Source organism: Bufo bufo, chromosome 3 (assembly GCF_905171765.1).
Source record: "Bufo bufo chromosome 3, aBufBuf1.1, whole genome shotgun sequence".
NCBI lineage: Eukaryota > Metazoa > Chordata > Amphibia > Anura > Bufonidae > Bufo > Bufo bufo.
The window spans coordinates 45554595-45578612 of NC_053391.1; the positions used below are offsets into that span (position 1 = coordinate 45554595).

General features: G+C 44.2%; 1 long non-coding RNA gene across 1 annotated transcript; it reads right to left on the reverse strand.

Moving 5' to 3' along the window:
* LOC120993207 lies at positions 1 to 22737 on the reverse strand. The gene is made up of 3 exons (XR_005777164.1): positions 22727 to 22737; positions 16660 to 16665; positions 1 to 172 (listed from the first exon to the last, which is right to left on the reverse strand). It is a non-coding gene; the product is annotated as an uncharacterized LOC120993207 (long non-coding RNA).
* Positions 22738 to 24018: the final 1281 nt, after the last annotated feature.

Here is a 24018-nt window from a genome sequence, read left to right on the forward strand (position 1 = left end):
CTTCACAGCAGGTTTAAATCTTGCAAGATACTTGGAGGGCAAACAATTAATACTTTGCAGTGCAATGCTGCTCTATCCCCTCAGCTATTTTAGCTGGCTGGATCCCAAGGCCCGGATGACTAAGTGCTGGCTTAAAATTGGTATAAAATCCTTCCTCCAGTATTGGCACTTGCTTAAGGTTACAATACCTTCTTTTCCTAGCTGTCTTCACTGCTGCATTTGAAAGGTGGCTGCAGGTTTCTCCCAGGAGGTGCTGTCCTACTACTGGGGTATCTCATCTGTGTTGGCTGGATGACTGGTCTCCAGGCAGGCTGTACTCTTCCTAGCCTCCTAGTGCAACTAGAAACCAGGACTATCTAGCTGCATGTCAGGAGGAGGCCCTCAGCATATCTCGGGCTGGTGCCTTCTCACTTCTGTCTCCACAGACTCCTGACTATGACCTAACTCCTCCCTGTCTGGGCCTGAACATTTATACTAGGGGCTCCCTATCTCCCTCTAGTGTCTAGGATGCCTAACTACACCCTAATAGGCCTGCTATGCATAACACAGGGGAAACATTGCATGTAAAAACACATAGAAAAATACATTAAATGCATAGTCAAATATAATATTACTGTCCCTTGCGAGCAGAAGTAACACGTGAACCAATTGACCCTTGTGTAGTGCCCACGCCTACCTAGTGGGACACTACAAATTCACCATGTCACAAAGCTCGAATCATTTCAAATTGGTTTCTTGAACATGACAATGAGTTCACTGTACTAAAATGGCCCCCACAGTCACCAGATCTCAACCCAATAGAGCATCTTTGGGATGTGGTGGAACGGAAGCTTCGTGCCCTGGATGTGCATCCCTCAAATCTCCATCAACTGCAAGATGCTATCCTATCAATATGGGCCAACATTTCTAAAGAATGCCATCAGCACCTTGTTGAATCAATGCCACGTAGAATTAAGGCAGTTCTGAAGGCAAAAGGGGGTCCAACACCGTATTAGTATAGTGTTCCTAATAATTCTTTAGGTGAGTGTATTTACCACCGCGTTATGTGAACTTATTTATTTTTCTGCATTTTGGAAGTCATTTGTCTGTGGACGTTGTGGCTTGTTTCTTCCGGGATCGATGGCGACGACATCCTCCCCTCCTTGTGCGATTTCCGTGGGGGGACAACTTTCCCCTAAAAAAGGAACATCAACCCTTTTGTTGGTAGATGGCTCATTTTCCTCCTGCTGACCCCTTGTATCTCTCCTGGATTCCTGAAACCTCTTATAGGTCTTTTTTGGATATGTCTTTGCATTATTCTTTGCCTCCTCCCATATACAGTACAGACCAAAAGTTTGGACACACCTTCTCATTCAAAGAGTTTTCTTTATTTTCATGACTATGAAGGCATCAAAACTATGAATTAACACATGTGGAATTATATACATAACAAACGAGTGTGAAAAAACTGAAAATATGTCATAGTCTAGGTTCTTCAAAGTAGCCACCTTTTGCTTTGATTACTGCTTTGCACACTCTTGGCATTCTCTTGATGAGCTTCAAGAGGTAGTCCCCTGAAAAGGTCTTCCAACAGTCTTGAAGGAGTTCCCAGAGATGCTTAGCACTTGTTGGCCCTTTTGCCTTCACTCTGCGGTCCAGCTCACCCCAAACCATCTCGATTGGGTTCAGGTCCAGTGACTGTGGAGGCCAGGTCATCTGGCGCAGCACCCCATCACTCTCCTTCATGGTCAAATAGCCCTTACTTTCAAAGTTTTCCCAATTTTTCGGCTGACTTACTGACCTTCATTTCTTAAAGTAATGATGGCCACTCGTTTTTCTTTACTTAGCTTCTTTTTTCTTGACATAATACAAATTCTAACAGTCTATTCAGTAGGACTATCAGCTGTGTATCCACCTGACTTCTCCTCAACCAACTGATGGTCCCAACCCCATTTATAAGGCAAGAAATCCCACTTATTAAACCTGACAGGGCACACCTGTGAAGTGAAAACCATTTCAGGGGACTACCTCTTGAAGCTCATCAAGAGAATGCCAAGAGTATGCAAAGCAGTAATCAAAGCAAAAGGTGGCTACTTTGAATAACCTAGAATATGACATATTTTCAGTTGTTTCCCACTTGTTTGTTATGTATATAATTCCACATGTGTTAATTCATAGTTTTGATGCCTTTAGTATGAATCTACAATTTTCATAGTCATGAAAATAAAGAAAACTCTTTGAATGAGAAGGTGTGTCCAAACTTTTGGTCTGTACTGTATATACTCGTCCGCTCTTGTAATCCTGTTCGTCCCAATACCATTTTGCACGTTTTTTATCCTCCACTTCATTACGCATCTTAGACAGAAAAGACTGTTGCTTTTGCAAAAAGGCCACCCACTCATCTGATGTCATACTGGTTCTCAATGAGTTTTCAAGGTCTTGCATCCTGTCTTTAGATGCCGACACATCTTTCTGCAGGTATTCAATATTAAGGAGAATAATGTCAAGTGCATATTTATTGGATATAGCTTCAAATTTAGCACGAAATTCAGCATCTTGCGTAAACATATTAGGTTTCAACCGAGTCCTTATCCCCCTTGGGATCCGGTTATGCTTATGGTACTGTGCCAATGTTAGTAAATGTAGTTCAAGCGAAAGGTTCTTTTTTGTTACATTTTCATAGTCCCTTTTGGGATTGGTCACCGAGGGGACATTCAAAAAGATGGCCTCACCCTCTACTGCTCCCATAATCCATTCATGGTGTAGCAGCCTTCATGGTGTAACGCAGGCGCAGTAAGCAGAGTGACACGCCGAGATGGAGCGATGCTTCATCTTTGATATAGCGCGGCGAGAGCACAAGGTAACTGAAGCTTATGGACTCCTGTGATCTGCGGTTTTCTTACAGGTGTGAATTGTGATTGAGCGAGCCATGGATGTTTTAACTACTATCACTATTGGGTGAAGCACGATTGCACTTTACATGAAGCACTAAGAAATTGAAGATAATCACGGATATGTGATGCACTTTACCTGAGAGCGTCAGAAGGCTGCTACACCATGAATTGTCACATGAGAATGAATAGTCTTTTTACTGAGTTTTTATATGCACCAGTGTGTAACTAATCAGGAAATTAGCACTGATTACTTCCTGCAATGTCTCTATATATGCACAGTCACTTTATTGTATGTTTCACTTGGCTTGACAATGGCTCTGGAGCGTGGCCTTGGGGTTTCAGCGGACCTGATTAGGCGGTCGCTTAGTAGCGGTACGTGGTCAGCTTACTCTTCAGTGTGGTCTTTGTGGGAGGATTTGATTGAGCAGGTGGGTGGTTGTAGCTCGTTGGATGATTTTCGGACGTTATTGTTTTTTTGGGTGGGCACGTTTTATGCTGCGGGTTTGTCCTTTTCGGTGGCGTCAAAGAGAGTAGCGGCGGTCGCCTTCTGGTTGCGCCTGCGGGGCATTGCCGATGTGTCTAGGTGTTTTATGGTGCGGCAGGCATTAAAGGGTTACCGCCGTTGTGGGATACGGAGGGACACTCGTAGGCCGGTTTCGTTTGCGATGTTGCAGATGTTGTGGACAGAGGCGGGATCGGTTTGTGTGTCAGCATTTGAAGTGTGTCTGTTTAGGGAAGCATTTGCACTAGCCTTTTTCGGAGCATTTCGTATATCAGAGTTGGTGGCAGCGAGTCGCACGGGCGAAGGGGGTTTGTTACGGGAAGACGTAGGGCTGGTGGATGGTGTTTTGCAGTGTTTAATTCGCAGGTCTAAGACTGATCAGGAAGGTAAGGGTGTTGTTTTGTGGCTGAGGCCGATGGGGGGGGGGTCAGTGCTTTGTCCTGTGCGCTGTGTGGAGGAGTTTTTGGAGGTGCGGCCCGGTGGCGTGGGTACATTACTGATTCATCAGGATGGTTTGCGGTTTTCTCGTTTTCAATTTTTCTCTGTTTTCAGGAAGTGCTTGTTGGCCGCAGGTTTGCCCGCTAAGGAGTATGCCTCTTACTCGTTTCGGATTGGGGCCGCAACCGAGGCGGCCAGGTGGGGCCTAGGGGAAGAGGTTATTCGGCGTATCGGGCGCTGGGAGTCGGATTGTTTTCGATCTTATATTAGGCCTCATCTGTTGTGAATGGCGGGGGGAGGGGTTGCGAGGGGTGATGTGAATTATTTGGCGTTGGTGGATGTGGTTTAATTTTGTTTGTTTTGTTTCAGGGGCGGCGCCTTGTTTGGCATGGATATTCGGGCACTCGTACGTTCATTGGGGGCGTTGCGAGCGGACGTCAGGCGGAACGGACGCCAATTGGGCTTCCCGGCGGAGGAGTTGCAGATTAGGTGGATTGGTTTGAGGGGGCTTCTTTGGGGGCGGGTTTTGCCTGAGATTCATTTGAATGTCATGTTAGATCGGCCGCCCGACATTTTAGTGCTTCATGTTGGTGGCAACGATTTGGGGGTTCGTCGGTCCCGTGACGTAATCCGGGATATTAAGTTGGATGTGTTGCGTTTGTTGTCGGATTTTCCTGATCTGTTGTTGGTGTGGTCGGAGGTGGTGGCGAGAAGTAGTTGGAGGTTTGCCAGGTTGGTGGAGCGGATTAACAAGGCTCCGGCGAAATTGAACAAGGAGGTGGGGCGTTTTGTTCGCAGACAAGGTAGTGTAGTTGTGCGTCATCGGGAATTGGAGGCGGCGTCGCCTCAATTCTTGAAAGCCGATGGAGTGCATCTTAATGATGTGGGGATTGACATGTGGGCCTTGGGTATTCAGGAGGGTTTGGAGACGGCCCTGAAGGTGTGGCAGGACGTCCACAGGTGAGGTGTCACCGGTGGTCTTCTGGTGGCTGATTGATATGGGATCCTGGGGAGCAATACAATGGTTAAGAGATGCGGGACATGTTGGAGCCTGCATCTCATGTTTGTGAATGCCGAGGATGGGGCTCCTGTTTGGGCTAAAAGGCCTACAGGAGGAGATACTTGTATACTTCAAGGATTTGGTGCCCTTGGGTCGGTGAGTGCGGCCAAGGGTAAGCTTGAAGTATAAGGTGAGACGGTTAAGGAAGATACCGCTTGTTTGGCTTGCTCTCCAGGATCCTTGTTACGGTGCAGTGGGTCATAACGTTGAAGGTTGTGTTAAAGTGCCTGTTGTTATTATTATTGTTATTATTATTGTGTGTGAATAATAAAGTTTGGCCGTCATGGTCATTTTCACCAAAGCAAGATGGTGTCGGTGTGGTTATTGAAGGGTACGGGTTAGTTGTGAGTAGCCAGAGGAAATTCTTCCATCCTATTAAGTCATTTTCTTGTGTCAAGAAGCAGCTGCAAAGGGATATCTTTTTTATGTTTGCGAAGATGTCCCTCTCCTCTATAGGTCTATGCTATATGTAATTTGACGACGTATAAACCTTTTTTTTGGTCCACCTTTATACCCTTGACTACTAATGGCTTGTTGAGTCTGTAGACAGTATGGCTACGTGATAACCTCAATATACTCATATAGGAAAAGGTTTAGTATCGTATAATCCTTTCTGTTTATCTGGTGTACATCTAATCCTATGGTATATCTCAGTAAACATCTGGTTACATATATTAATGCCTTCTATGACTTTAGTTCTTCCGCTTGGAATGAAAATCTCATGTTAGGATCTTATGACTACTTTATACTAGCACTGCTGTCATTTTCCATTTCAAAAAAGGTTCATATTAATACATTTTTTTATTATTCTTATCAGCAGCTTGTGTCCGCCACTGTCCCCGCACGGACACTGCTCCACTCACCCTTCTCCTCCTGCACTTGTGGCCGGACCCACCAGCCTTCCTCTTCTCCTTTGTGGCGGGCCTGGCTGCCGAAGCCGTATGTTTCTTCTCCCTAGCGGGCCATAGCTTCCTTCTTGCTGACAAGGCCCACCCCTCTTACTATAAGGTGCACGCACATGCTGATCCCAGCTCTCAAAGGACCAGTGAGCCTACGATAGTCCACACCAGCCAATGGTTGGTCACTTTTGGGTACGTAAAGGGGTTATGCTTGACAGCTCAGAGGGCAGGTCCTTTCTGCTGCAGCTCTCTGCAACTGCCACTTCTAAAAGAACATATGGCTGGTGGCAGATTTAAACTGAGCACGTGTGGCAGATTTAAACTGAGCACGTGTGACCAGCTCAGTGAGAAAAAATAAGGAAAACAACAAACAGCAGGTGGCGCTGTACAGATAAATTTTATTGAATAGCTTACTGGCTATACTAAATGTTAAATTATGTGCAATTACAAATGTATTGAGATCCAGGTGCTGGTGCTTGAAAAACGCAGAATATGACACAACCCCTTTAAGATACCTTTCTCTATGGCAGGGTGCCTGAGCAATAGGTTTCCTAGCTTGCTAGTGTCCTGCATGATCTGACCTCTGCCTAACCTCTGTATTGACCCTTCACTACCTGCCCTAACCCAGGACTGTTTATTGGATTGCTTGTACTCTGCGTACCCTGACCTCAGCCTATGGCCTCATGCACACGACCGTTGCCGAGGGTCAGCTGTCAATAACACAAAGACTACTCCAGGAGGTAGTGGTCTGAAGGTTCCGCTGAAGCAAAGTCCAGATCTCTGTATAGAGATTAAAGAGTGAAAACCAGGAGACTGCCTTGATAACACCCTTAGGAGTAGCCCAAAGCCAAATTTTTTGATTGGCACAGTTGTTCCACACAAACTGATCTAACAACATGAATATCCAAAGAGAACAATTTGAGTCGTCTCATTTTGATTAGAGAGTGAGGAATTTATTAAATATAATTGCCCTATTGTACTACCATCAGAGTAGCTAAGACAGGTTAGAAGCTTGTGTGTTTGTGCTGAAAAGAAAGGGATGCAAATGAGCTCTTAACAAGCTTTGGGTCTAATGCCACCAGATGTAAGGCAGCTATCCTAGAAGTCAATGCAAATCAACCCTTTAAATAGGCCTTGAGACATGACTTGGATAGTAACTAAGCCAGCACCTCATCTGCAGACAGCTGTTTCGGGGTGATTGCCCCTCATCAGTGAAGAGCAGAGACTACTGGCTTAACTGGATGAGAGACCTAAGTCAGGATTTGGGAGTTACTATCTCTCCTTGGGGAGAGAACACATGTATGGCCAATATGTCTCCTCACGCAGATTAAGGCGCTGTCTGCAGATGAGGCACTGGCTTATTTAATATCCGAGGATAGCTGCCTCAAAGATTGACTTATAGGATAGCTGCCTTATATCTGGTGGCATTAGAGGCAGAGCTCACTTGCATCACTTTCTTCCCAGAATTCCAGAGGAGCATGTATGGCCTATAAGTCTGCTCACTCTGACTAAGGTTCTCTCTCTTCCCAAGGAGAGATAGTACCCCCCAAATGCCTTGCAATATGCAGTCCCACATGGTTTTAATGAAGCCTGGTAATTACAACCTATTTTAGGACTCTCTTCTATTGACTATAGTAGAGAACTGCTGCAAAGAGTATCTGGAGGACCCAGCACATCTGTGTATTGCATAGGCAACTCACTGGTTTCAGTGGCCTTTGTGTAATGCCTCATTTCGCCTGTAGTGGCGCTGCAGAGAAACTGAACACTTACTGCTGTGTCTCTTCACATAGGGATCCTAGCGATCGGGTTAAAGTCAGAGACACTTTTTGACAATAAAAATGTTCTTAATAGGGTTGTCTGATTTAGAGATTTGTAAAATGCACACTACCCCTTTAAGAACACTACAAGTGTCTCTGTATTACATTTAGGCCAAACTATGAATATGAATGGATGAAATTACATGATTAGTATTTTGCTCTAACATATTCAGGACCATTGACTGTGAAGCATTTTCTGCCGTATCTCCTGCTCACAATAGATTGTAGCCTCGGGTCTTGCTGCAAAAATGATGATAAAAATTCAATGGATTCAATTGATTTGAAGTGCTGCATGTATCTGACATTATCAGGAGCCTTCTGCCGAGATTCTGCTGATGTGAAAATTAATATGATCTGCTGCATACAGCATGGATAATTGAACAGCTAATGGAAATACAATATAGATTTTTTTTACATTTGCGCCTGTAGTGATGATAGCTAAAGCTTTACAGCTGATATGTTTTATTCCTCTCTTTCATGTTGTTTTCCTGCAGTTAAAGGGATTGCCCCACAATTAAATATTCATTTACTCTACTACATCACACAAAATGTAACAATATTTCAACTGGAATCATTTAAAAAAGTTGTTTGTGTTTAGGGATTGCTGTTGGATATCTGTTATGGCGTCTGATGTCTATTTGAATCCCTCCCAGAATGTCCACCTAATGTGTCTAGGTGGTCACTAGGGTTGAGTGAACCCGAACTGTAAAGTTCGGGTTCGTACCAAACTTTAGGATTTTTGGACCCCGGACCCGAACCCGAACATTTCTGCAAAAGTTCAGGTTCGGTCTTCGGCGATTTCCTGGCGCTTTTTGAAAGGCTGCAGAGCAGCCAATCAACAAGTGTTTAACTGTGTGCCCTTAGAAGCCATCACAGCCATGCCTACTAATGGCATGTCTGTGATTGCCCAGAGCAGCATGTGACCCAGCCTCTACAGTATATAAGCTGGAGTCACGTAGCGCCGCACGTCACTCTGCTGTGCTTAGTGTAGGGATAGGATGCTGCTGCTGTGAGGGAGAGAATAGGAAAGAAACTTTAATCAGAACTCCAATTGAACTCAGCGATCTACATAGATTTAGTTTTGTGGGTGCAGTGCACAATCTTTTTACCCTGCCCTGGGCCCAGTGACAGAGAAAAAGAACTTTTATCCGTCTGTTAGTTAGGTGGGCGTCGGCGGCCATTTTATGCAAGCTCAGTGCACCAGCACAGCATATGTGCATTTGTGACATTGAAATCCAAGCTTGAAATACTACAATAATAATCTGGTTTTAAAAAAAACACCCTTTTTGGGAAAAATATACAAATTTACAGCCCTTGCTTTTTTGGCAATATCCTACATCTGGAGCCTTTGCAGCATTAGTTAGTGTGCAATTTAAGCTAGAAATACAGCTATAATTTTCTGGGTTTTAAAAAACACCCTTTTTGGGCAAAATATACAATTTTACAGCCCTTGCTGCATCTGCACGTGTGAAATTTAACCGTTATATATTGCTGTCATATTCTGTTAGTAAAATAACACCCTTTTTGGGCAAAATACTTAATATTGCAGCCTTTTTCATGCATCTGTTATTGTTAAAAACAAGCTTGAAATACTTCAATAATTTTCTGGCTTTGAAAAAAACACCCATTTTTTTGCAACACCCTCCTTTTGTGGCCTTTGCTTCATTAGTCAGTGTGCATTTTAAGCTATAAATACATAAAAAATGAATACACCGCAGCACTTCCAGTAGGTGAAAATAGTGGGATCCTTTTATTCACATGTGCAAAGTTTCGGTCCACTTGCTGGGACCATTTTCAAAATGGTCCCAGCAAGTGGACCGAAACGTTGCACGGGTGAATAAAAGGATCCCACTATTTTCACCTACTGGAAGTGCTGCGGTGTATTCATTTTTTTTATTGATTATCACCTTGGTAAGGTGCAATACCGCTGGCACCCCTTGCTACTGTTTGTTTCACCAGGTGTGCTGCCCTGAACTTTTATATCTTCTAAGCTATAAATACAGCTATAATTTTCTGGGTTTTAAAAAACACCCTTTTTGGGCAAAATACACAATTTTACATCCCTTGCTGCATCTGCACGTGTGAAATTCAAGCGTTATATACAGCTGTCATATTCTGTTAGTAAAAAAACAACCTTTTTGAGCAAAATACTTTATATTGCAGCCTTTGCTGCATCTGTGATTGTTAAAAACAAGTTTGAAATACTTCAATAATTTTCTGGCTTTGAAAAAACACCAATTCTTGGCATTAACCTTCATCTGGGGCCTCTGCCGCATTAGTCAGTGTGCAATTTAAACTAGAAATACAGCTATAATTTTCTGGGTTTTAAAAAACACCCTTTTTGGGCAAAATATACAATTTTACAGCCCTTGCTGCATCTGCACGTGTGAAATTCAAGCGTTATAGACTGCTGTCATATTCTGTTAGTACAAAAACACCCTTTTTGGGCAAAAATCTTAATATTGCAGCCTTTGCTGCATATGTCATTGTGAGATACACCCTTTACATACTGTTGTTCTATTCTGCTATTAAAAAAAAAAACATTTAGGGCAAAAATCTTAAATTATGGCCTAGTCTGCATCTGCACGTGTGAGATACACCCTATAGATACTGTGGTTCTATTCTGCTATTAGAAAAACACCCATTTTTGGCAAAAATCTTAAATTGCAGCCTAGTCTGCATCTGTACGTGTGAGATACACCCTATAGATACTGTGGTTCTATTCTGCTATTAGAAAAACACTCATTTTGGGCAAAAATCTTAAATTGCGGCCTAGTCTACATCTGTACGTGTGAGATACACCATTTAGATACTGTAGATCTATTCTGCTATTAAAAAACACCCATTTTGGGCCAAAAACTTAATTTTGCAGCCTTTGCTGCATATATCATTGTGAGATACACCCTTTAGATACTGTGGTTCTATTCTGCTATTAGAAAAACACCCATTTTGGGCAAAAATCTTAAATTGATGCCTAGTCTGCATCTGTAAGTGTGAGATACACCCTTTAGATGCTGTGGTTCTATTCTGCTATTAGAAAAACACCCATTTTGGGCAAAAATATTAAATTACAGCCTAGTTTGCATCTGTACGTGTGAGATACACCCTATAGATACTGTGGTTCTATTCTGCTATTAGAAAAACACCCATTTTGGGCAAAAATATTAAATTGCAGCCTAGTCTGCATCTGTATGTGTGAGATACACCCTATAGATACTGTGGTTCTATTCTACTATTAAAAAAACACCCATTTTGGGCAAAAATATTAAATTGCAGCCTAGTCTGCATCTGTATGTGTGAGATACACCCTATATATACTGTGGTTCTATTCTGCTATTAGAAAAACACCCATTTTGGGCAAAAATATTAAATTGCAGCCTAGTCTGCATCTGTATGTGTGAGATACACCCTTTAGATACTGTGGTTCTATTCTGCTATTATGAGGAGAGCGTCAAATAAGGGACGTGGCCCCGGTCGTGGTGCTGCTGGTGGAGCTCCTGTTGCAGGGAGATGACGTGGTCGATCTGTGCCAGCTACACGCACAAGTGAAAACCCTTCCTCAGGTGCGAGTAGGCGACAGAACCTGCAGCGGTATTTTGTCGGGCCTAATGCGGCTCTCCGAATGGTGAGGCCAGAACAAGTACAGGCGATAGTAGATTGGGTTGCTGACAGTGCCTCCAGTTCCTTCACATTGTCTCCCACCCAGTCTCCTGCTGAAAGATCAGAGTTGGCACCTGCAGCCGATTTCCATCAGTCTTACACCTCACCCCCTTGCAAATCAGCCAAGCAGTCTGAGCCCCAAGTCATGCAGCAGTCTCTTCTGCTTTTTGATGACTCTGTTAGCAGGGTTTCCCAGGGCCCACCTAGCCCTGCCCCAGAAGTGGAAGAGATTGAGTGCACCGATGCCAAACCACTTATGTTTCAAGATGGGAGGACCATCGCAGCACGTCTCGGATGATGACGAAACACAGGTGCCAACTGCTGGGGCTTTCGAAAGTGTGCAGACTGACAAGGAGGGCAGGGGTGAAGACTGGGTGGAAGATGATGTGGAGGACGATGAGGTCCTCGACCCCACATGGAATCAAGGTCATGCGAGTGACCTGTGTAGTTCGGAGGAAGAGGCGGTGGTCGCACAGAGCCACCAGCACAGCAGAAGAGGGAGCAGGGTGCTAAAAGCAGAGCGGCCATCCTCTAGACAGTACGCTTGCTACTGCCCACCGCAGCAAGTGACCGAGCACACCAAAGCCAGCTCCAAGGAGTTCCCTGCCGTTGTAGTTCTTCAGACAATGTGCTGACGACAAGACACGAGTGGTTTGCATGCTATGCAATCCGAACCTGAAGCGAGGCATAAACGTTCTCAACCTGAGCAACCTGCATGGCAAGGCATTTAAGTGCAAAGCACGAGCTGCAGTGGAGTAGACACCTCAAAAACCAAGAATGGTCTCTGGCTCCTCCTGCTTTCTCTTCTGCCCCAGTCTTGGCCTCTTCATCCACCTCTGGAGTGACAGTGCCACCTGCCACCCCGCAAACAGGGGATCTGCCAGCAACACCACATCTGGGTGTCACCGCCAGCTCTCTGAGAAGGTCTGGCAGACGTTCTTCTGTACCTCTTGCATGATGTTCTTTGTTTTGGTTTCACTTTGTCATCTCCTTTCCTTCTCTCAGCTGTCACCTATTCACACTAATTGCCTCCCTTTATATTCCCTCCCATACTGCCTCACTTTGCGGTTTTTACTACTTCCTGGATTGGTGTTCACTGCTGGAGACTTCTGTTCCTGCCTGTTCAGATAAGTCCTTTCATGTATTGTGTTTTCTTGCTGGCTTGATTCTAGGTGACCCTGACTCCCTCCATATTAAGTGCAGGGAGCCGGTGGTCGTGTCCCCTCCCTATTATAGGGTTTTCAGGTGTCACACAGTCTAGGTACGAGGCCATGCAATCGTCTACCTCTGTATGGGCTTAGCAGTCAGGGTGAGCTCTTAGGGTTTTACTGGGGTCACCATTATGCTCCTTATTTTGGGATCAAGCCAGTCGGATGTTTATCCATACCTTCCAGCTATCTGCAACATCATCCGTGACACTGGGTCACCAAGCATCTCCACAATGTCTCACGGAAGAGTTAAGCTCTCCATCTCCCAAACACTGGAGCGGAAGAGAAAGTACCCCCTTACCCACCCGCAATACCTGGCCCTGAATGCCAGCATTTCAAAATGCTGTCATTCCGTCTGGTGGAGACAGAGAGTTTTAAAAACCTTATGGCGGTGGCTGTCCCACAGTACGTCGTGCCCAGCCGCCACAATTTTTCCAGGCGTGCCTAAAGCGTGAGAAGTAGTTTGGAATCCAAATGCGTAAAAAATGCCCTGTGAAATCGTAAAGATACTCTTTGGAATTTGGGCCCCTTTGCGCACCTAGGCTGCAAAAAAGTGTCACACATGTGGTATCGCCGTACTCAGGAGAAGTAGGGCAATGTGTTTTGGGGTGTCTTTTTACATATACCCATGCTGGGTGAGATAAATATCTCTGTAAAAGACAACTTTTCCCATTTTTTTTTATACAAAGTTGTCATTTTAGAGAGATATTTCTCTCACTCAGCATGGGTATATGTCAAAAGACACCCCAAAACACATTGCCCTACTTCTCCTGAGTACGGCAATACCACATGTGTGACCCTTTTCTGCAGCCTAGGTGCGCAAAGGGGCCCAAATTCCAAAGAGTATCTTTATGATTTCACAGGGCATTTTTTACGCATTTGGATTCCAAACTACTTCTCACGCTTTAGGTCCCCTAAAATGCCAGGGCAGTATAAATACCCCACAAGTGACCCCATTTTGGAAAGAAAACACCCCAAGGTATTCTGTGAGGGACATGGCGAGTTCCTAGAATATTATGTTTTTTGGCACAAGTTAGCGGAAAATTATTATTATTATCATTATTATTATTTTTCTTACAAAGTCTCATATTCCACTAACTTGTGACAAAAAATAAAATTTTACATGAACTCACCATACCCCTCACGGAATACCTTGGGGTGTCTTCTTTCCAAAATGGGGTCACTTGTGGGGTATTTATACTGCCCTGGCATTTTAGGGGACCTAAAGCGTGAGAAGTAGTTTGGAATCCAAATGCGTAATAAATGCCCTGTGAAATCGTAAAGATACTCTTTGGAATTTGGGCCCCTTTGCGCACCTAGGCTGCAAAAAAGTGTCACACATGTGGTATCGCCGTACTCAGGAGAAGTAGGGCAATGTGTTTTGGGGTGTCTTTTTACATATACCCATGCTGGGTGAGATAAATATCTCTGTGAAAGACAACTTTTCCCATTTTTTTTTTATACAAAGTTGTCATTTTAGAGAGATATTTCTCTCACCCAGCATGGGTATATGTCAAAAGACACCCCAAAACACATTGCCCTACTTCTCCTGAGTACGGCAATACCACATGTGTGACCCTTTTCTCCAGCCTAGGTGCGCAAAGGGGCCCAAATTCCAAAGAGTATCTTTATGATTTCACAGGGCATTTTTTACGCATTTGGATTCCAAACTACTTCTCACGCTTTAGGTCCCCTAAAATGCCAGGGCAGTATAAATACCCCACAAGTGACCCCATTTTGGAAAGAAGACACCCCAAGGTATTCTGTGAGGGACATGGAGAGTTCCTAGAATATTATGTTTTTTGGCACAAGTTAGCGGAAAATGATTATTATTATTATTATTTTTCTTACAAAGTCTCATATTCCACTAACTTGTGACAAAAAATTAAATTTTACATGAACTCATCATACCCCTCACGGAATACCTTGGGGTGTCTTCTTTCCAAAATGGGGTCACTTGTGGGGTATTTATACTGCCCTGGCATTTTAGGGGCCCTAAAGCGTGAGAAGAAGTCTGGAATCCAAATGCGTAAAAAATGCCCTGTGAAATTGTAAAGATACTCTTTGGAATGTGGGCCCCTTTGCCCACCTAGGCTGCAAAAAAGTGTCACACATGTGGTATCGCCGTACTCAGGAGAAGTAGGGCAATGTGTTTTGGGGTTTATTTTTACATATACCCATACTGTGTGAGATAAATATCTCAGTAAAAGACAACTTTTCCCATTTTTTTATACAAAGTTGTCATTTTACAGAGATATTTCTCTCACCCAGCATGGGTATATGTAAAAAGACACCCCAAAACACATTGCCCTACTTCTCCTGAGTATGGCGATACCATATGTGTGACACTTTTTTGCAGCCTAGGTGCGCAAAGGGGCCCAAATTCCAATGAGTACCTTTTAGGAGGGCATTTTTAGGCATTTTGATTCCAGACTTCTTCTCACGCTTTAGGGCCCCTAAAATGCCAGGGCAGTATAAATACCCCACAAGTGACCCCATTTTGGAAAGAAGACACCCCAAGGTATTCCGTGAGGGGCATGGCGAGTTCATAGAATTTTTTTTTTTTTGGCACAAGTTAGCGGAAATTGATTTTTTTTTGTTTTTTCTCACAAAGTCTCCCTTTCCGCTAACTTGTGACAAAAAGTTCAATCTTTCATGGACTCAATATGCCCCTCAGCAAATACCTTGGGGTGTCTACTTTCCGAAATGGGGTCATTTGTGGGGTGTGTTTACTGTTCTGGCATTTTGGGCGGGGCTAAATTGTGGGCAACCCTGTAAAGCCTAAAGGTACTCGTTGGACTTTTGGCCCCTTTACGCACCTAGGCTGCAAAAATGAGGGCTCGCAAATGCCCAGGGGCGGCGTTACACTCGGCATCACAGTAACTATTGCGCATGCGCCGGCTAACTGCGCGAAGACGGCGCATGCGCATTAATTACTCTGAAGCCGTACAAGGAATGGGCATCACAGTGCGCATGCGCAGGCTGACGGACTGACTGCGCAGGCACGGGATCTCGGCGAAACAACAAGTTAGTAGATAGGTGGTCAGAGGGAAAGGATGGGCGGGTGGAGGGAAGGAAGGGGCGGGGGGAAGCGAAGAAAAGGCTGAGCTAGCAGGGCACCTATGAGCGTAACGCCGCCCCTGGGCACTTGCGAGCCCTCATTTGCATATGCCACAAAGATGTTTTTTGACGGTTTTATGAGTCCAGGATTGATGCTAAAGGTAAAGTTTTTATTAACTGTAAGCATGCTTGAAAGCTATGGGAAGGGTTACAAACGTGAAATGCTGATGACAGACTCCCTTTAATAACTTGTCCCACATTTCCGCTTCATCCCATTGCAGCCATTCACCTCCCTTGGATGTGGTCGCTCTTTCTCAAGCTCCTTCTCCGGCATGTAACCCTGATTCGCCGATAACCGTGATCAACATGGTAGGCACAGAAAAGAACATCGAAAGTTGATAAAGAAGATATCCAAATGGATGGTGGACGTCACAGGGACGTGCGATCAGGCAGAAGTTATCTAGAGTCAACAAAGCGGCAGCAGGACCTCTCCTGTCTAACGTTTCTAAATCCAAAATACCCCAGTGACATTCCCTATAATTTTTTATTAATCATTCCAATAACAGGGCATCTTAAGAGTCTTGTATTGTTATTTATCATCACTACCTCCCCGAGTCGGGAGTGGGTAATTGCCGCGCGCCCCCTCCTTTCCTTTGATTCTTCTGCTTTAATAACTTTTCCCACATTTCCGCTCGATCACAATTAAATTTCATCTATTGATCTCCCTTGGATGTGGTCTCTCTTTCTCACACTCCCTCTCCGGCCTGGAACCCTGATTCCCCGCCACCCGTGATCACCATGGTAGGCGCTGAAAAGAACATCGAAAGTTGATAGAGCAGTTTTCCAATTGGATTGTGAACATCACGGGGACGTGCGACATGGTGGGGCAGTAAGTTTGCACAAGCCTACACAAACTGACTGACGGGGGTCAGCCCCTGTAACTTCTGGGTCTCCAAATTGGGCACATGGCCTGAGCTTGCCCTTTACCCCTTGGAGGTGCTGTCCTGCCCTGCAGCCGGTGTATTGTCTGAACGTGTTTAGCTGGAGGGGGTTATCACAGGTTATATTTCCCAATGTTTTGGGGTGTACCCTAATTTAAAAAAATAAAAATAAATGTAAAACCAAAAACCATTGTAGGCTACCTCCTCCTACACCGCCACATCCACCGCCTCCTCAACCTCCTACTCCATATGGACCTTGTCCTCCTAGATCAAGATTATTATTTTTTATTTTATGTTATTTAAAGTCATTTCCCTATCCACATTTGTTTGCAGAACAGTTGCCATGCTCTTAACCACATTTTGATGCTATTTGCAGCCCTCTAGCCTTCTCCATGAAATTCTTACAGCCATTTTAGTGCTCAAAAGTTCGGGTCCCCATTGACTTCAATGAGATTCGGGTTCGGGGTCAAGTTCGGGTCCTGAACTCAAACTTTTTTGTGAAATTCGGCCGAACCCGTCGAACCCAAACATCCAGGTGTCCGCTCGACTCTAGTGGTCACACATGCTCAGTTATTGGTCCCACCATTTGGAAGTGGCTTCTTCTTACGGTGCTGGACATTCTCAGTGGGAGTCAAAAGAACAGCAGGGAGCGCCACAAGTATGTAACAGCAATATCTACACAGGATAATATATATATATTTTTTTTAAAGAAAATTCAATTCTGAAATGATGTGTGATCTAATCACACATCTAATCTGTAATCATGGGGAAACCCCTTTAAAGATGAGCTGTCACCCTCCTGACCTGTCTGTCTTGTATTCTCCATGTAATAACAATTCTGGAGCATCTATTCTCATGACTATGTTTTGTCATCCCTCTAGAATTTTATAAATGAATTTCCAGCAGTCTTTTATAAAGCTCCTAGTGGGGGTTACCAGTGTGGGTGTGTCCGTGCCCAGTCTGGCACAGGTAGCTCCGATCGGATAGTGTCAGACTGTACAGGGACCCCCCCCCCCCAACTGGTAACACCCAGCTACAGTCTTGTGAAAAAATTAGGACACCCTTTGAAAGCATGTGGTTTTTTGTAACATTTTTAATAAATGGTTATTTCATCTCCGTTTCAACAATACAGAGAGATTAAAGTAATCCGACTAAACAAAGAAAACTGAAGAAAAGTCTTTTCAAGATCTTCTGTAAATGTCATTCTACAAAAATGCCTATTCTAACTGAGGAAAAAGATAGGACACCCTTGCCCCTAATAGCGAGTGCTACCTCCTTTGGCTGAAATAACTGCAGTGAGACGGTTCTTGTAGCCATCTACCAGTCTTCGACATCGGTCTGAGGAAATTTTACCCCACTCCTCAATGCAGAACTTTTTCAGCTGTGAGATGTTTGAGGGGTTTCTTGCACGTACAGCCCTTTTCAAGTCACCCCACAGCATCTCAATGGGATTCAAATCTGGACTTTGACTTGGCCATTCCAGGACTCTCCATTTCTTCTTTTTCAGCCAATCTTTGGTTGATTTACTAGTATGTTTTGGGTCATTGTCATGTTGCATGGTCCAGTTCCGCTTCAGCTTTAATTTTCTAACTGATGGTCTCACATGTTCTTCAAGCACCTTCTGATACACAGTAGAATTCATCGTGGATTCTATGATGGTGAGCTGACCAGGTCCTGCTGCAGCAAAGCAGCCCCAAACCATGACACTTCCACCTCCATGCTTCACAGTTGGTATGAGGTTCTTTTCTTGGAATGCTGTGTTTGGTTTACGCCAAACATGTCCTCTGCTGTTGTGTCCAAATAATTCAATTTTGGACTCATCTGTCCAAAGAACATTATTCCAGAAGTCCTGGTCTTTGTCAACTTTATCGCTGGCAAATGTCAGTCTGGCCTCGATGTTTCTCTTGGAAAGCAAAGGTTTCCTCCTTGCACACCTCCCATGCAAGTTAAACTTGTACAGTCTCTTTCTGATTGTAGAGGCATGTACTTCTACATCAACAGTAGCCAGAGCCTGCTGTAGTTCTCGAGATGACACTTTAGGGTTTTTGGATACCTCTTTTAGCATCTTGCGGTCTGCTCTTGGGGTGAACTTGCTGGGGCGACCAGTCCTGGGCATGTTGGCAGTTGTTTTGAAAGCCCTCCACTTGTAGACTATCTTCCGGACAGTGGAATGGCTGATTTCAAAATCTTTTGAGATCTTTTTAAATCCCTTCCCAGACTCATAGGCTGCTACAATCTTTTTTTCTGAAGTCCTCTGACAGCTCTTTTGCTCTCACCATGGTGCTCACTCTCACTTCAACAGTCAGGAGCACACCAAACTAAATGTCTGAGGTTTAAATAGGGCAAGCCTCATTCAACATGCAGAGTAACGATCTACTAATTATGTGCACCTGGTGTGATATACCTGTGTGAGATCTGAGCCAATTTAAGAGGGAATACATGTGAGGGTGTCCTATCTTTTTCCTCAGTTAGAATAGGCATTTTTGTAGAATGACATTTACAGAAGATCTTGAAAAGACTTTTCTTCAGTTTTCTTTGTTTAGTTGGATTACTTTAATCTCTCTGTATTGTTGAAACGGAGATGAAATAACCATTTATTAAAAATGTTACAAAAAACCACATGCTTTCAAAGGGTGTCCTAATTTTTTCACATGACTGTAGACTGCTGGCAATTCATTCATAAGCTTCTGGAAGGAATAATAGAAGACATGGCACAACATAGAGTCATAAGAATAGATGCTTCAGAATCTATCTGTCTATCTATCTATCTATCTATCTATCTATCTATCTATCTATCTATCTATCTATCTATCTATCCATCTATTATCTGTCTATCTATCTATTTTATCCATCTATCTATCTCATCTGTTTCTGTTCATATTCTATGTATCTGCTTATCTATATATTATCTATTTGTGTATGTATCAAGCCCATTTAAAGTTTACAACCCTTACTAAGAACATTATTTTAGTTGGCATATTTTTTAATACAAATCTTTTTATACAAATCTGAAAAAGCAGACCTGCAGTATAAAGCATGGTAAAGGGATAAACCAAAAGCCCATGGCTGACCATATGCAATACTGTAATGTCACTTGAACCTACTTGTTTCTTTGGGGCCTCCTGACTCTCCCCTGAAGGCAAATGTTCGGAAAAAGAAAGAATGATCAGTAAGATTTCAACATGCCTGATCCTTTTGTCCTTAAGGAGACAGGTCACCATCAGAGGAGTCTGGAAGCGGCCTACTCGTCTCTTCCCTTTCTGAACACATGCATGGCGGATCTGAGAGAGATACAGTAGCTGTCGGCTGGCTGCTATCTAAAATGTATGGTCATCTTAAAGAGGTTTTAAGCTCATTTCTGCCGGAGTCCAGCACCCAGCACCCAGCACCCCTGCTGATTAGCTCTTTTAACCCCTTCCCAACTGCCCACTGGGTATATACGTCCTATCTGCACATGCCCCGTGCAGACAGCACATATATATAAACGTTCAGGCAGTGTTTGGATTAAAGCTTCTCCAATCTAGCAGGATCAGGTCGGGTCCTGGCTGTGAGACACAGCGGGGACCCTGAGGAGAAGACAGGAGCGGTTTATTACCGGTTCTGCCTTCTCCTGTGCCGGGAGGAGAGCGCTGCACAAGCGCAGGAGGAGAGAGCAGGAGGAGGCAGAGCCGCTTCCACTGTTAGGCCCCTTTCATACGGGCGAGTATTCTGCGCGGATGCGATGCACCCGCACTGAATCCTGACCCATTCATTTCTATGGGGCTGTGCACATGAGCGGTGATTTTCACGCATCACTTGTGCGTTGAGTGAAAATCGCAGCATGCTCCTCTTTGTGCGTTTTTTACGTAACGCAGGCCCCATAGAAATAAATGGGGTTGCGTGAAAATCGCAAGCATCCGCAAGCAAGTGCGGATGCGGTGCGATTTTCACGCACGGTTGCTAGGAGACGATCGGGATGGGGACCCGATCATTATTATTTCCCCTTATAACATGGTTATAAGGGAAAATAATAGCATTCTGAATACAGCGCTGGAGGGGTTAAAAAAAAAATAAAAAAATTTAAACTCACCTTAATCCACTTGTTCGCGCAGCCGGCATCTCCTTCTGTCTTTAACTGTGAGCAATAGGACCTTTGATGACGTCACTACGCTCATCACATGATCCATCACCATGGTCATCAAAGGTCCTATTGCTCACAGTTAAAGACAGAAGAGATGCCGGCTGCGCGAACAAGTGGATTAAGGTGAGTTTAATTTTTTTTTATTTTTTTTTAACCCCTCCAGCGCTATTGTACGATGCATTCTGTATTCAGAATGCTATTATTTTCCCTTATAACCATGTTATAAGGGGAAATAATACAATCTACACTACAACTAACCCAAACCTGAACTTCTGTGAAGAAGTTCGGGTCTGGGTACCACAGTCTGTTTTTTATCACGCGCGTGCAAAACACATTGCACACGCACGATAAAAACTGAACATCGGAACGAAATTGCAGTCAAAACTGACTGCAATTGCATTCCTACTCGCGCGGGTTTGCCGCAATGCACCGGATCGCATCCGGACCTAATCCGGACACGCCCGTGTGAAAGAGGCCTTAGGCTGGGTTCACACCTGAGCGTTTTACAGCGCGTTCTTACGCACTGTAAAACGCTCAACATTCAAAAAACAATGTTTCCCTATGGGCATGGTTCACACCTGAGCGTTTTACAGTGCGTACGAACGCGCTGTAAAACGCCCTACGCCCCAAGAAGTACAGGAGCTTCTTTGGGGCGTATTGTCGCGCGTTCCCGCCCATAGACTTCAGCGGGAACGCGCCTAAATGGGCGTTTGCTTGTTTCCGCCCATTAAAAACGCCCGATACAAACGCCCAATAAAAACGCCTGTAAAAAGCGCTTATCGAATACGCTCAGGTGTGAACCCAGCCTAAGTCCTTGCGGTCATGTGACCACCGGGTGTCTCAGGGCAGGAGCAGAGCTGCTCTGCCTGGGTGTTATGCCCCCACAGGGGGCTGATTTCCCCTATAACTGGGGCTCCTGTGGATGCCCCAATTACAGTGGAAACAGTGAAAAAGTAAAAAAAAAGCCAGTGTCTTCCAGAGGTCTTTTCATGACCTCCTGAGGGACATATTATGTGCCAAAAATAAATTAAAATATAAGTAAAAATAAAATAAAAAATACAAATAAAAAAAATAGAAAATAAAAATAAAAATGAAAATGCAGTCGCTAACAGAAACCATCACCGTAGTTGCCCCGTTCGTTCAAATCTATACATGTTATAGGTTATGTTAAAAATTGCAAAAAAAATTTTGGTAGTAGTCAAACAAATAAAAAAGCTAGGGTCACTAAACCATCACGTGCACGAAATCGCAAAAAGTTACCTGGACATTCAGACCTTTTTTGGGCCCGGTCATGAACGGGTTAAGGAGGACGAGTGCTGCGGCCTCTTCATAGTATACCAAGCGCGGCGCCATACGTCGTATAATGGCTGTGATTGGTACTGCAGCTCAATCCCGTTCAATTGAGCTGCAGAATGGTTGTGACGTCACCGCCCCAGAAAGATGTCTCAGCCCTCATCCTAGCACCATGGCCCCTTCCAACGGCTGATCGGTGGTAGCACCAGGAGTCGGACCCCCCCACTGATCAGATATCGATGACCTATCCTGTGATGACAGTTCCTGATGATGCCTTTCAAATAAAAACAGGATAAAGTGGGATCAGTGAGAAAATACATAGCAAATGGATGTCTGATGTCTATGCCTCCTACATTTCCCTCTCGGATAGATCTGTCTACAGGAGTCTATGGAAGGTGACCTTCCGAAGTTTGGGGATGGCCTCCATGAAATCAGGCTGTTATTTTGTAATATTTAGCATAGTGTCTTCCTCGGTATAGCAGAGGGAATTGTGTTAATAAAACGCGCCTTTAATGATTTTGACCTTGGTTGGCATTGGCTGTGAAATCCCTCCTGTTCAGTTCTATTAGAATTAATTATCCTATAGGGGACTGTGTAATCCATGTGTTAAGCCAAGCTGTCAGATGCAGTCCTGGGCCTTCAGGTGGCACGCTGCTTATACCAGGCATAGGAATGAGATAAGCAGAGACGTCGGCCTCCAGTATCCACTGGAAATGAACTGGTATTATATTCACGAAGCAGGAGGCTCTAGATCCCTGATATTCTCCAGCTGTTGCAAAACTACAACTCCCAGCATGCTTGACATGTGCACAACTGTTTAATTTAATTTAATCTGAACAGGTCCAGGACTGTTACATTTTATAGTGGTCAAAGCTCCTTTTTTTATGATTTTATCATTAGAATTTATCAAGCCTTATTATACTGGTTTCTCCTCTCGCTGATCTGCTGCGGACGATTCTGCAACCTGTGACGTTACATCCATCGGTTGCGTGGCCTTTGTACAGCTCAGTCCTATTCAAGTGAATGTGGTTGAGTTGCAATACCAAACACTGCCACAATATAATATGCAGCGCTGTGCGTGCCTGGTATGCAATGAAGAGGCCACAGTGCTCACCCTTGCTGGGGATTAGGAGAGTTAGACCCCCACCAGTCTGGTATTGATGAACTATTTTAACGATAGGCCATTATTCAATATTTCATTTCTGGAAAACCATTTTAAATGCTAACATTCTTGCTGCCTACAGCCACCACTAGGGGGAGCTGAATAGCCGACCATAAACAGCTTACAGTCAAATAAACATTAATGTGTATTTCCATCTAAGAGTATGATGGCACATAGCTTGGGAGTGTGACCTTCACGGCCCCCATAATGCCTAAAACAAGGGGGCAGTTCTACACAGGCAGAACAGCAGCACAGCATCATTCAATTTCAGGGCGCTCTGTTGTAGTTTCCTACACAGGATGCTCCCCGAGCAGGGAAAATCAGTGGTGTAACAGCGCTTGAGTGAATTCTGAAGATATATGGCAGCCCGGGATCTCATAACTTCCAATATTGCCAGCCAGCATTTTTATCAGCTGGGGAAATTTTGCTACAGCGCCACCACAGGGAGAATGAAGCATTACACAGTCACCACTCAAATCATTCGAATGTGCAGTGTGCCGTCATCAGACTTCATAAGGGTTTAATGAAATGTCAATCTTGCACTATGTATAGTACCCCAGACCTGGGGGGTACTAAAGTATATAGTTTTTTTTATTGTTTTATGTGGCTATAACCACCAAGATATGGATCACAAGGGCTAACCAGGAACAGAGCTAACCACCCTGTTGTTCACCTCTTGGTAGGAGAGTTCCTGTGAGGACTTAGTGGGGAGAGGAAGCATAAGTCAGAGCTCCTGCTCCCGGAGAAGATTGTCGAAAGAGATCAATCATGTTTCTGCCACAAGTGGATCCTTGAGAAGACAGACATCAAATCGAACTGCTATAATCAGCATCTATAGACACTGCTGTGAGGTGAGGGACTACGGCTAAGACACCTATCACCAGACTACCACTATGCCAGTACTACATACTGTTAAACTGCAGCCCTCCAACCTGCCTCCATATCCTTACTGGTGTCACAGAACTTCTCTTGGAAACTGCTACTA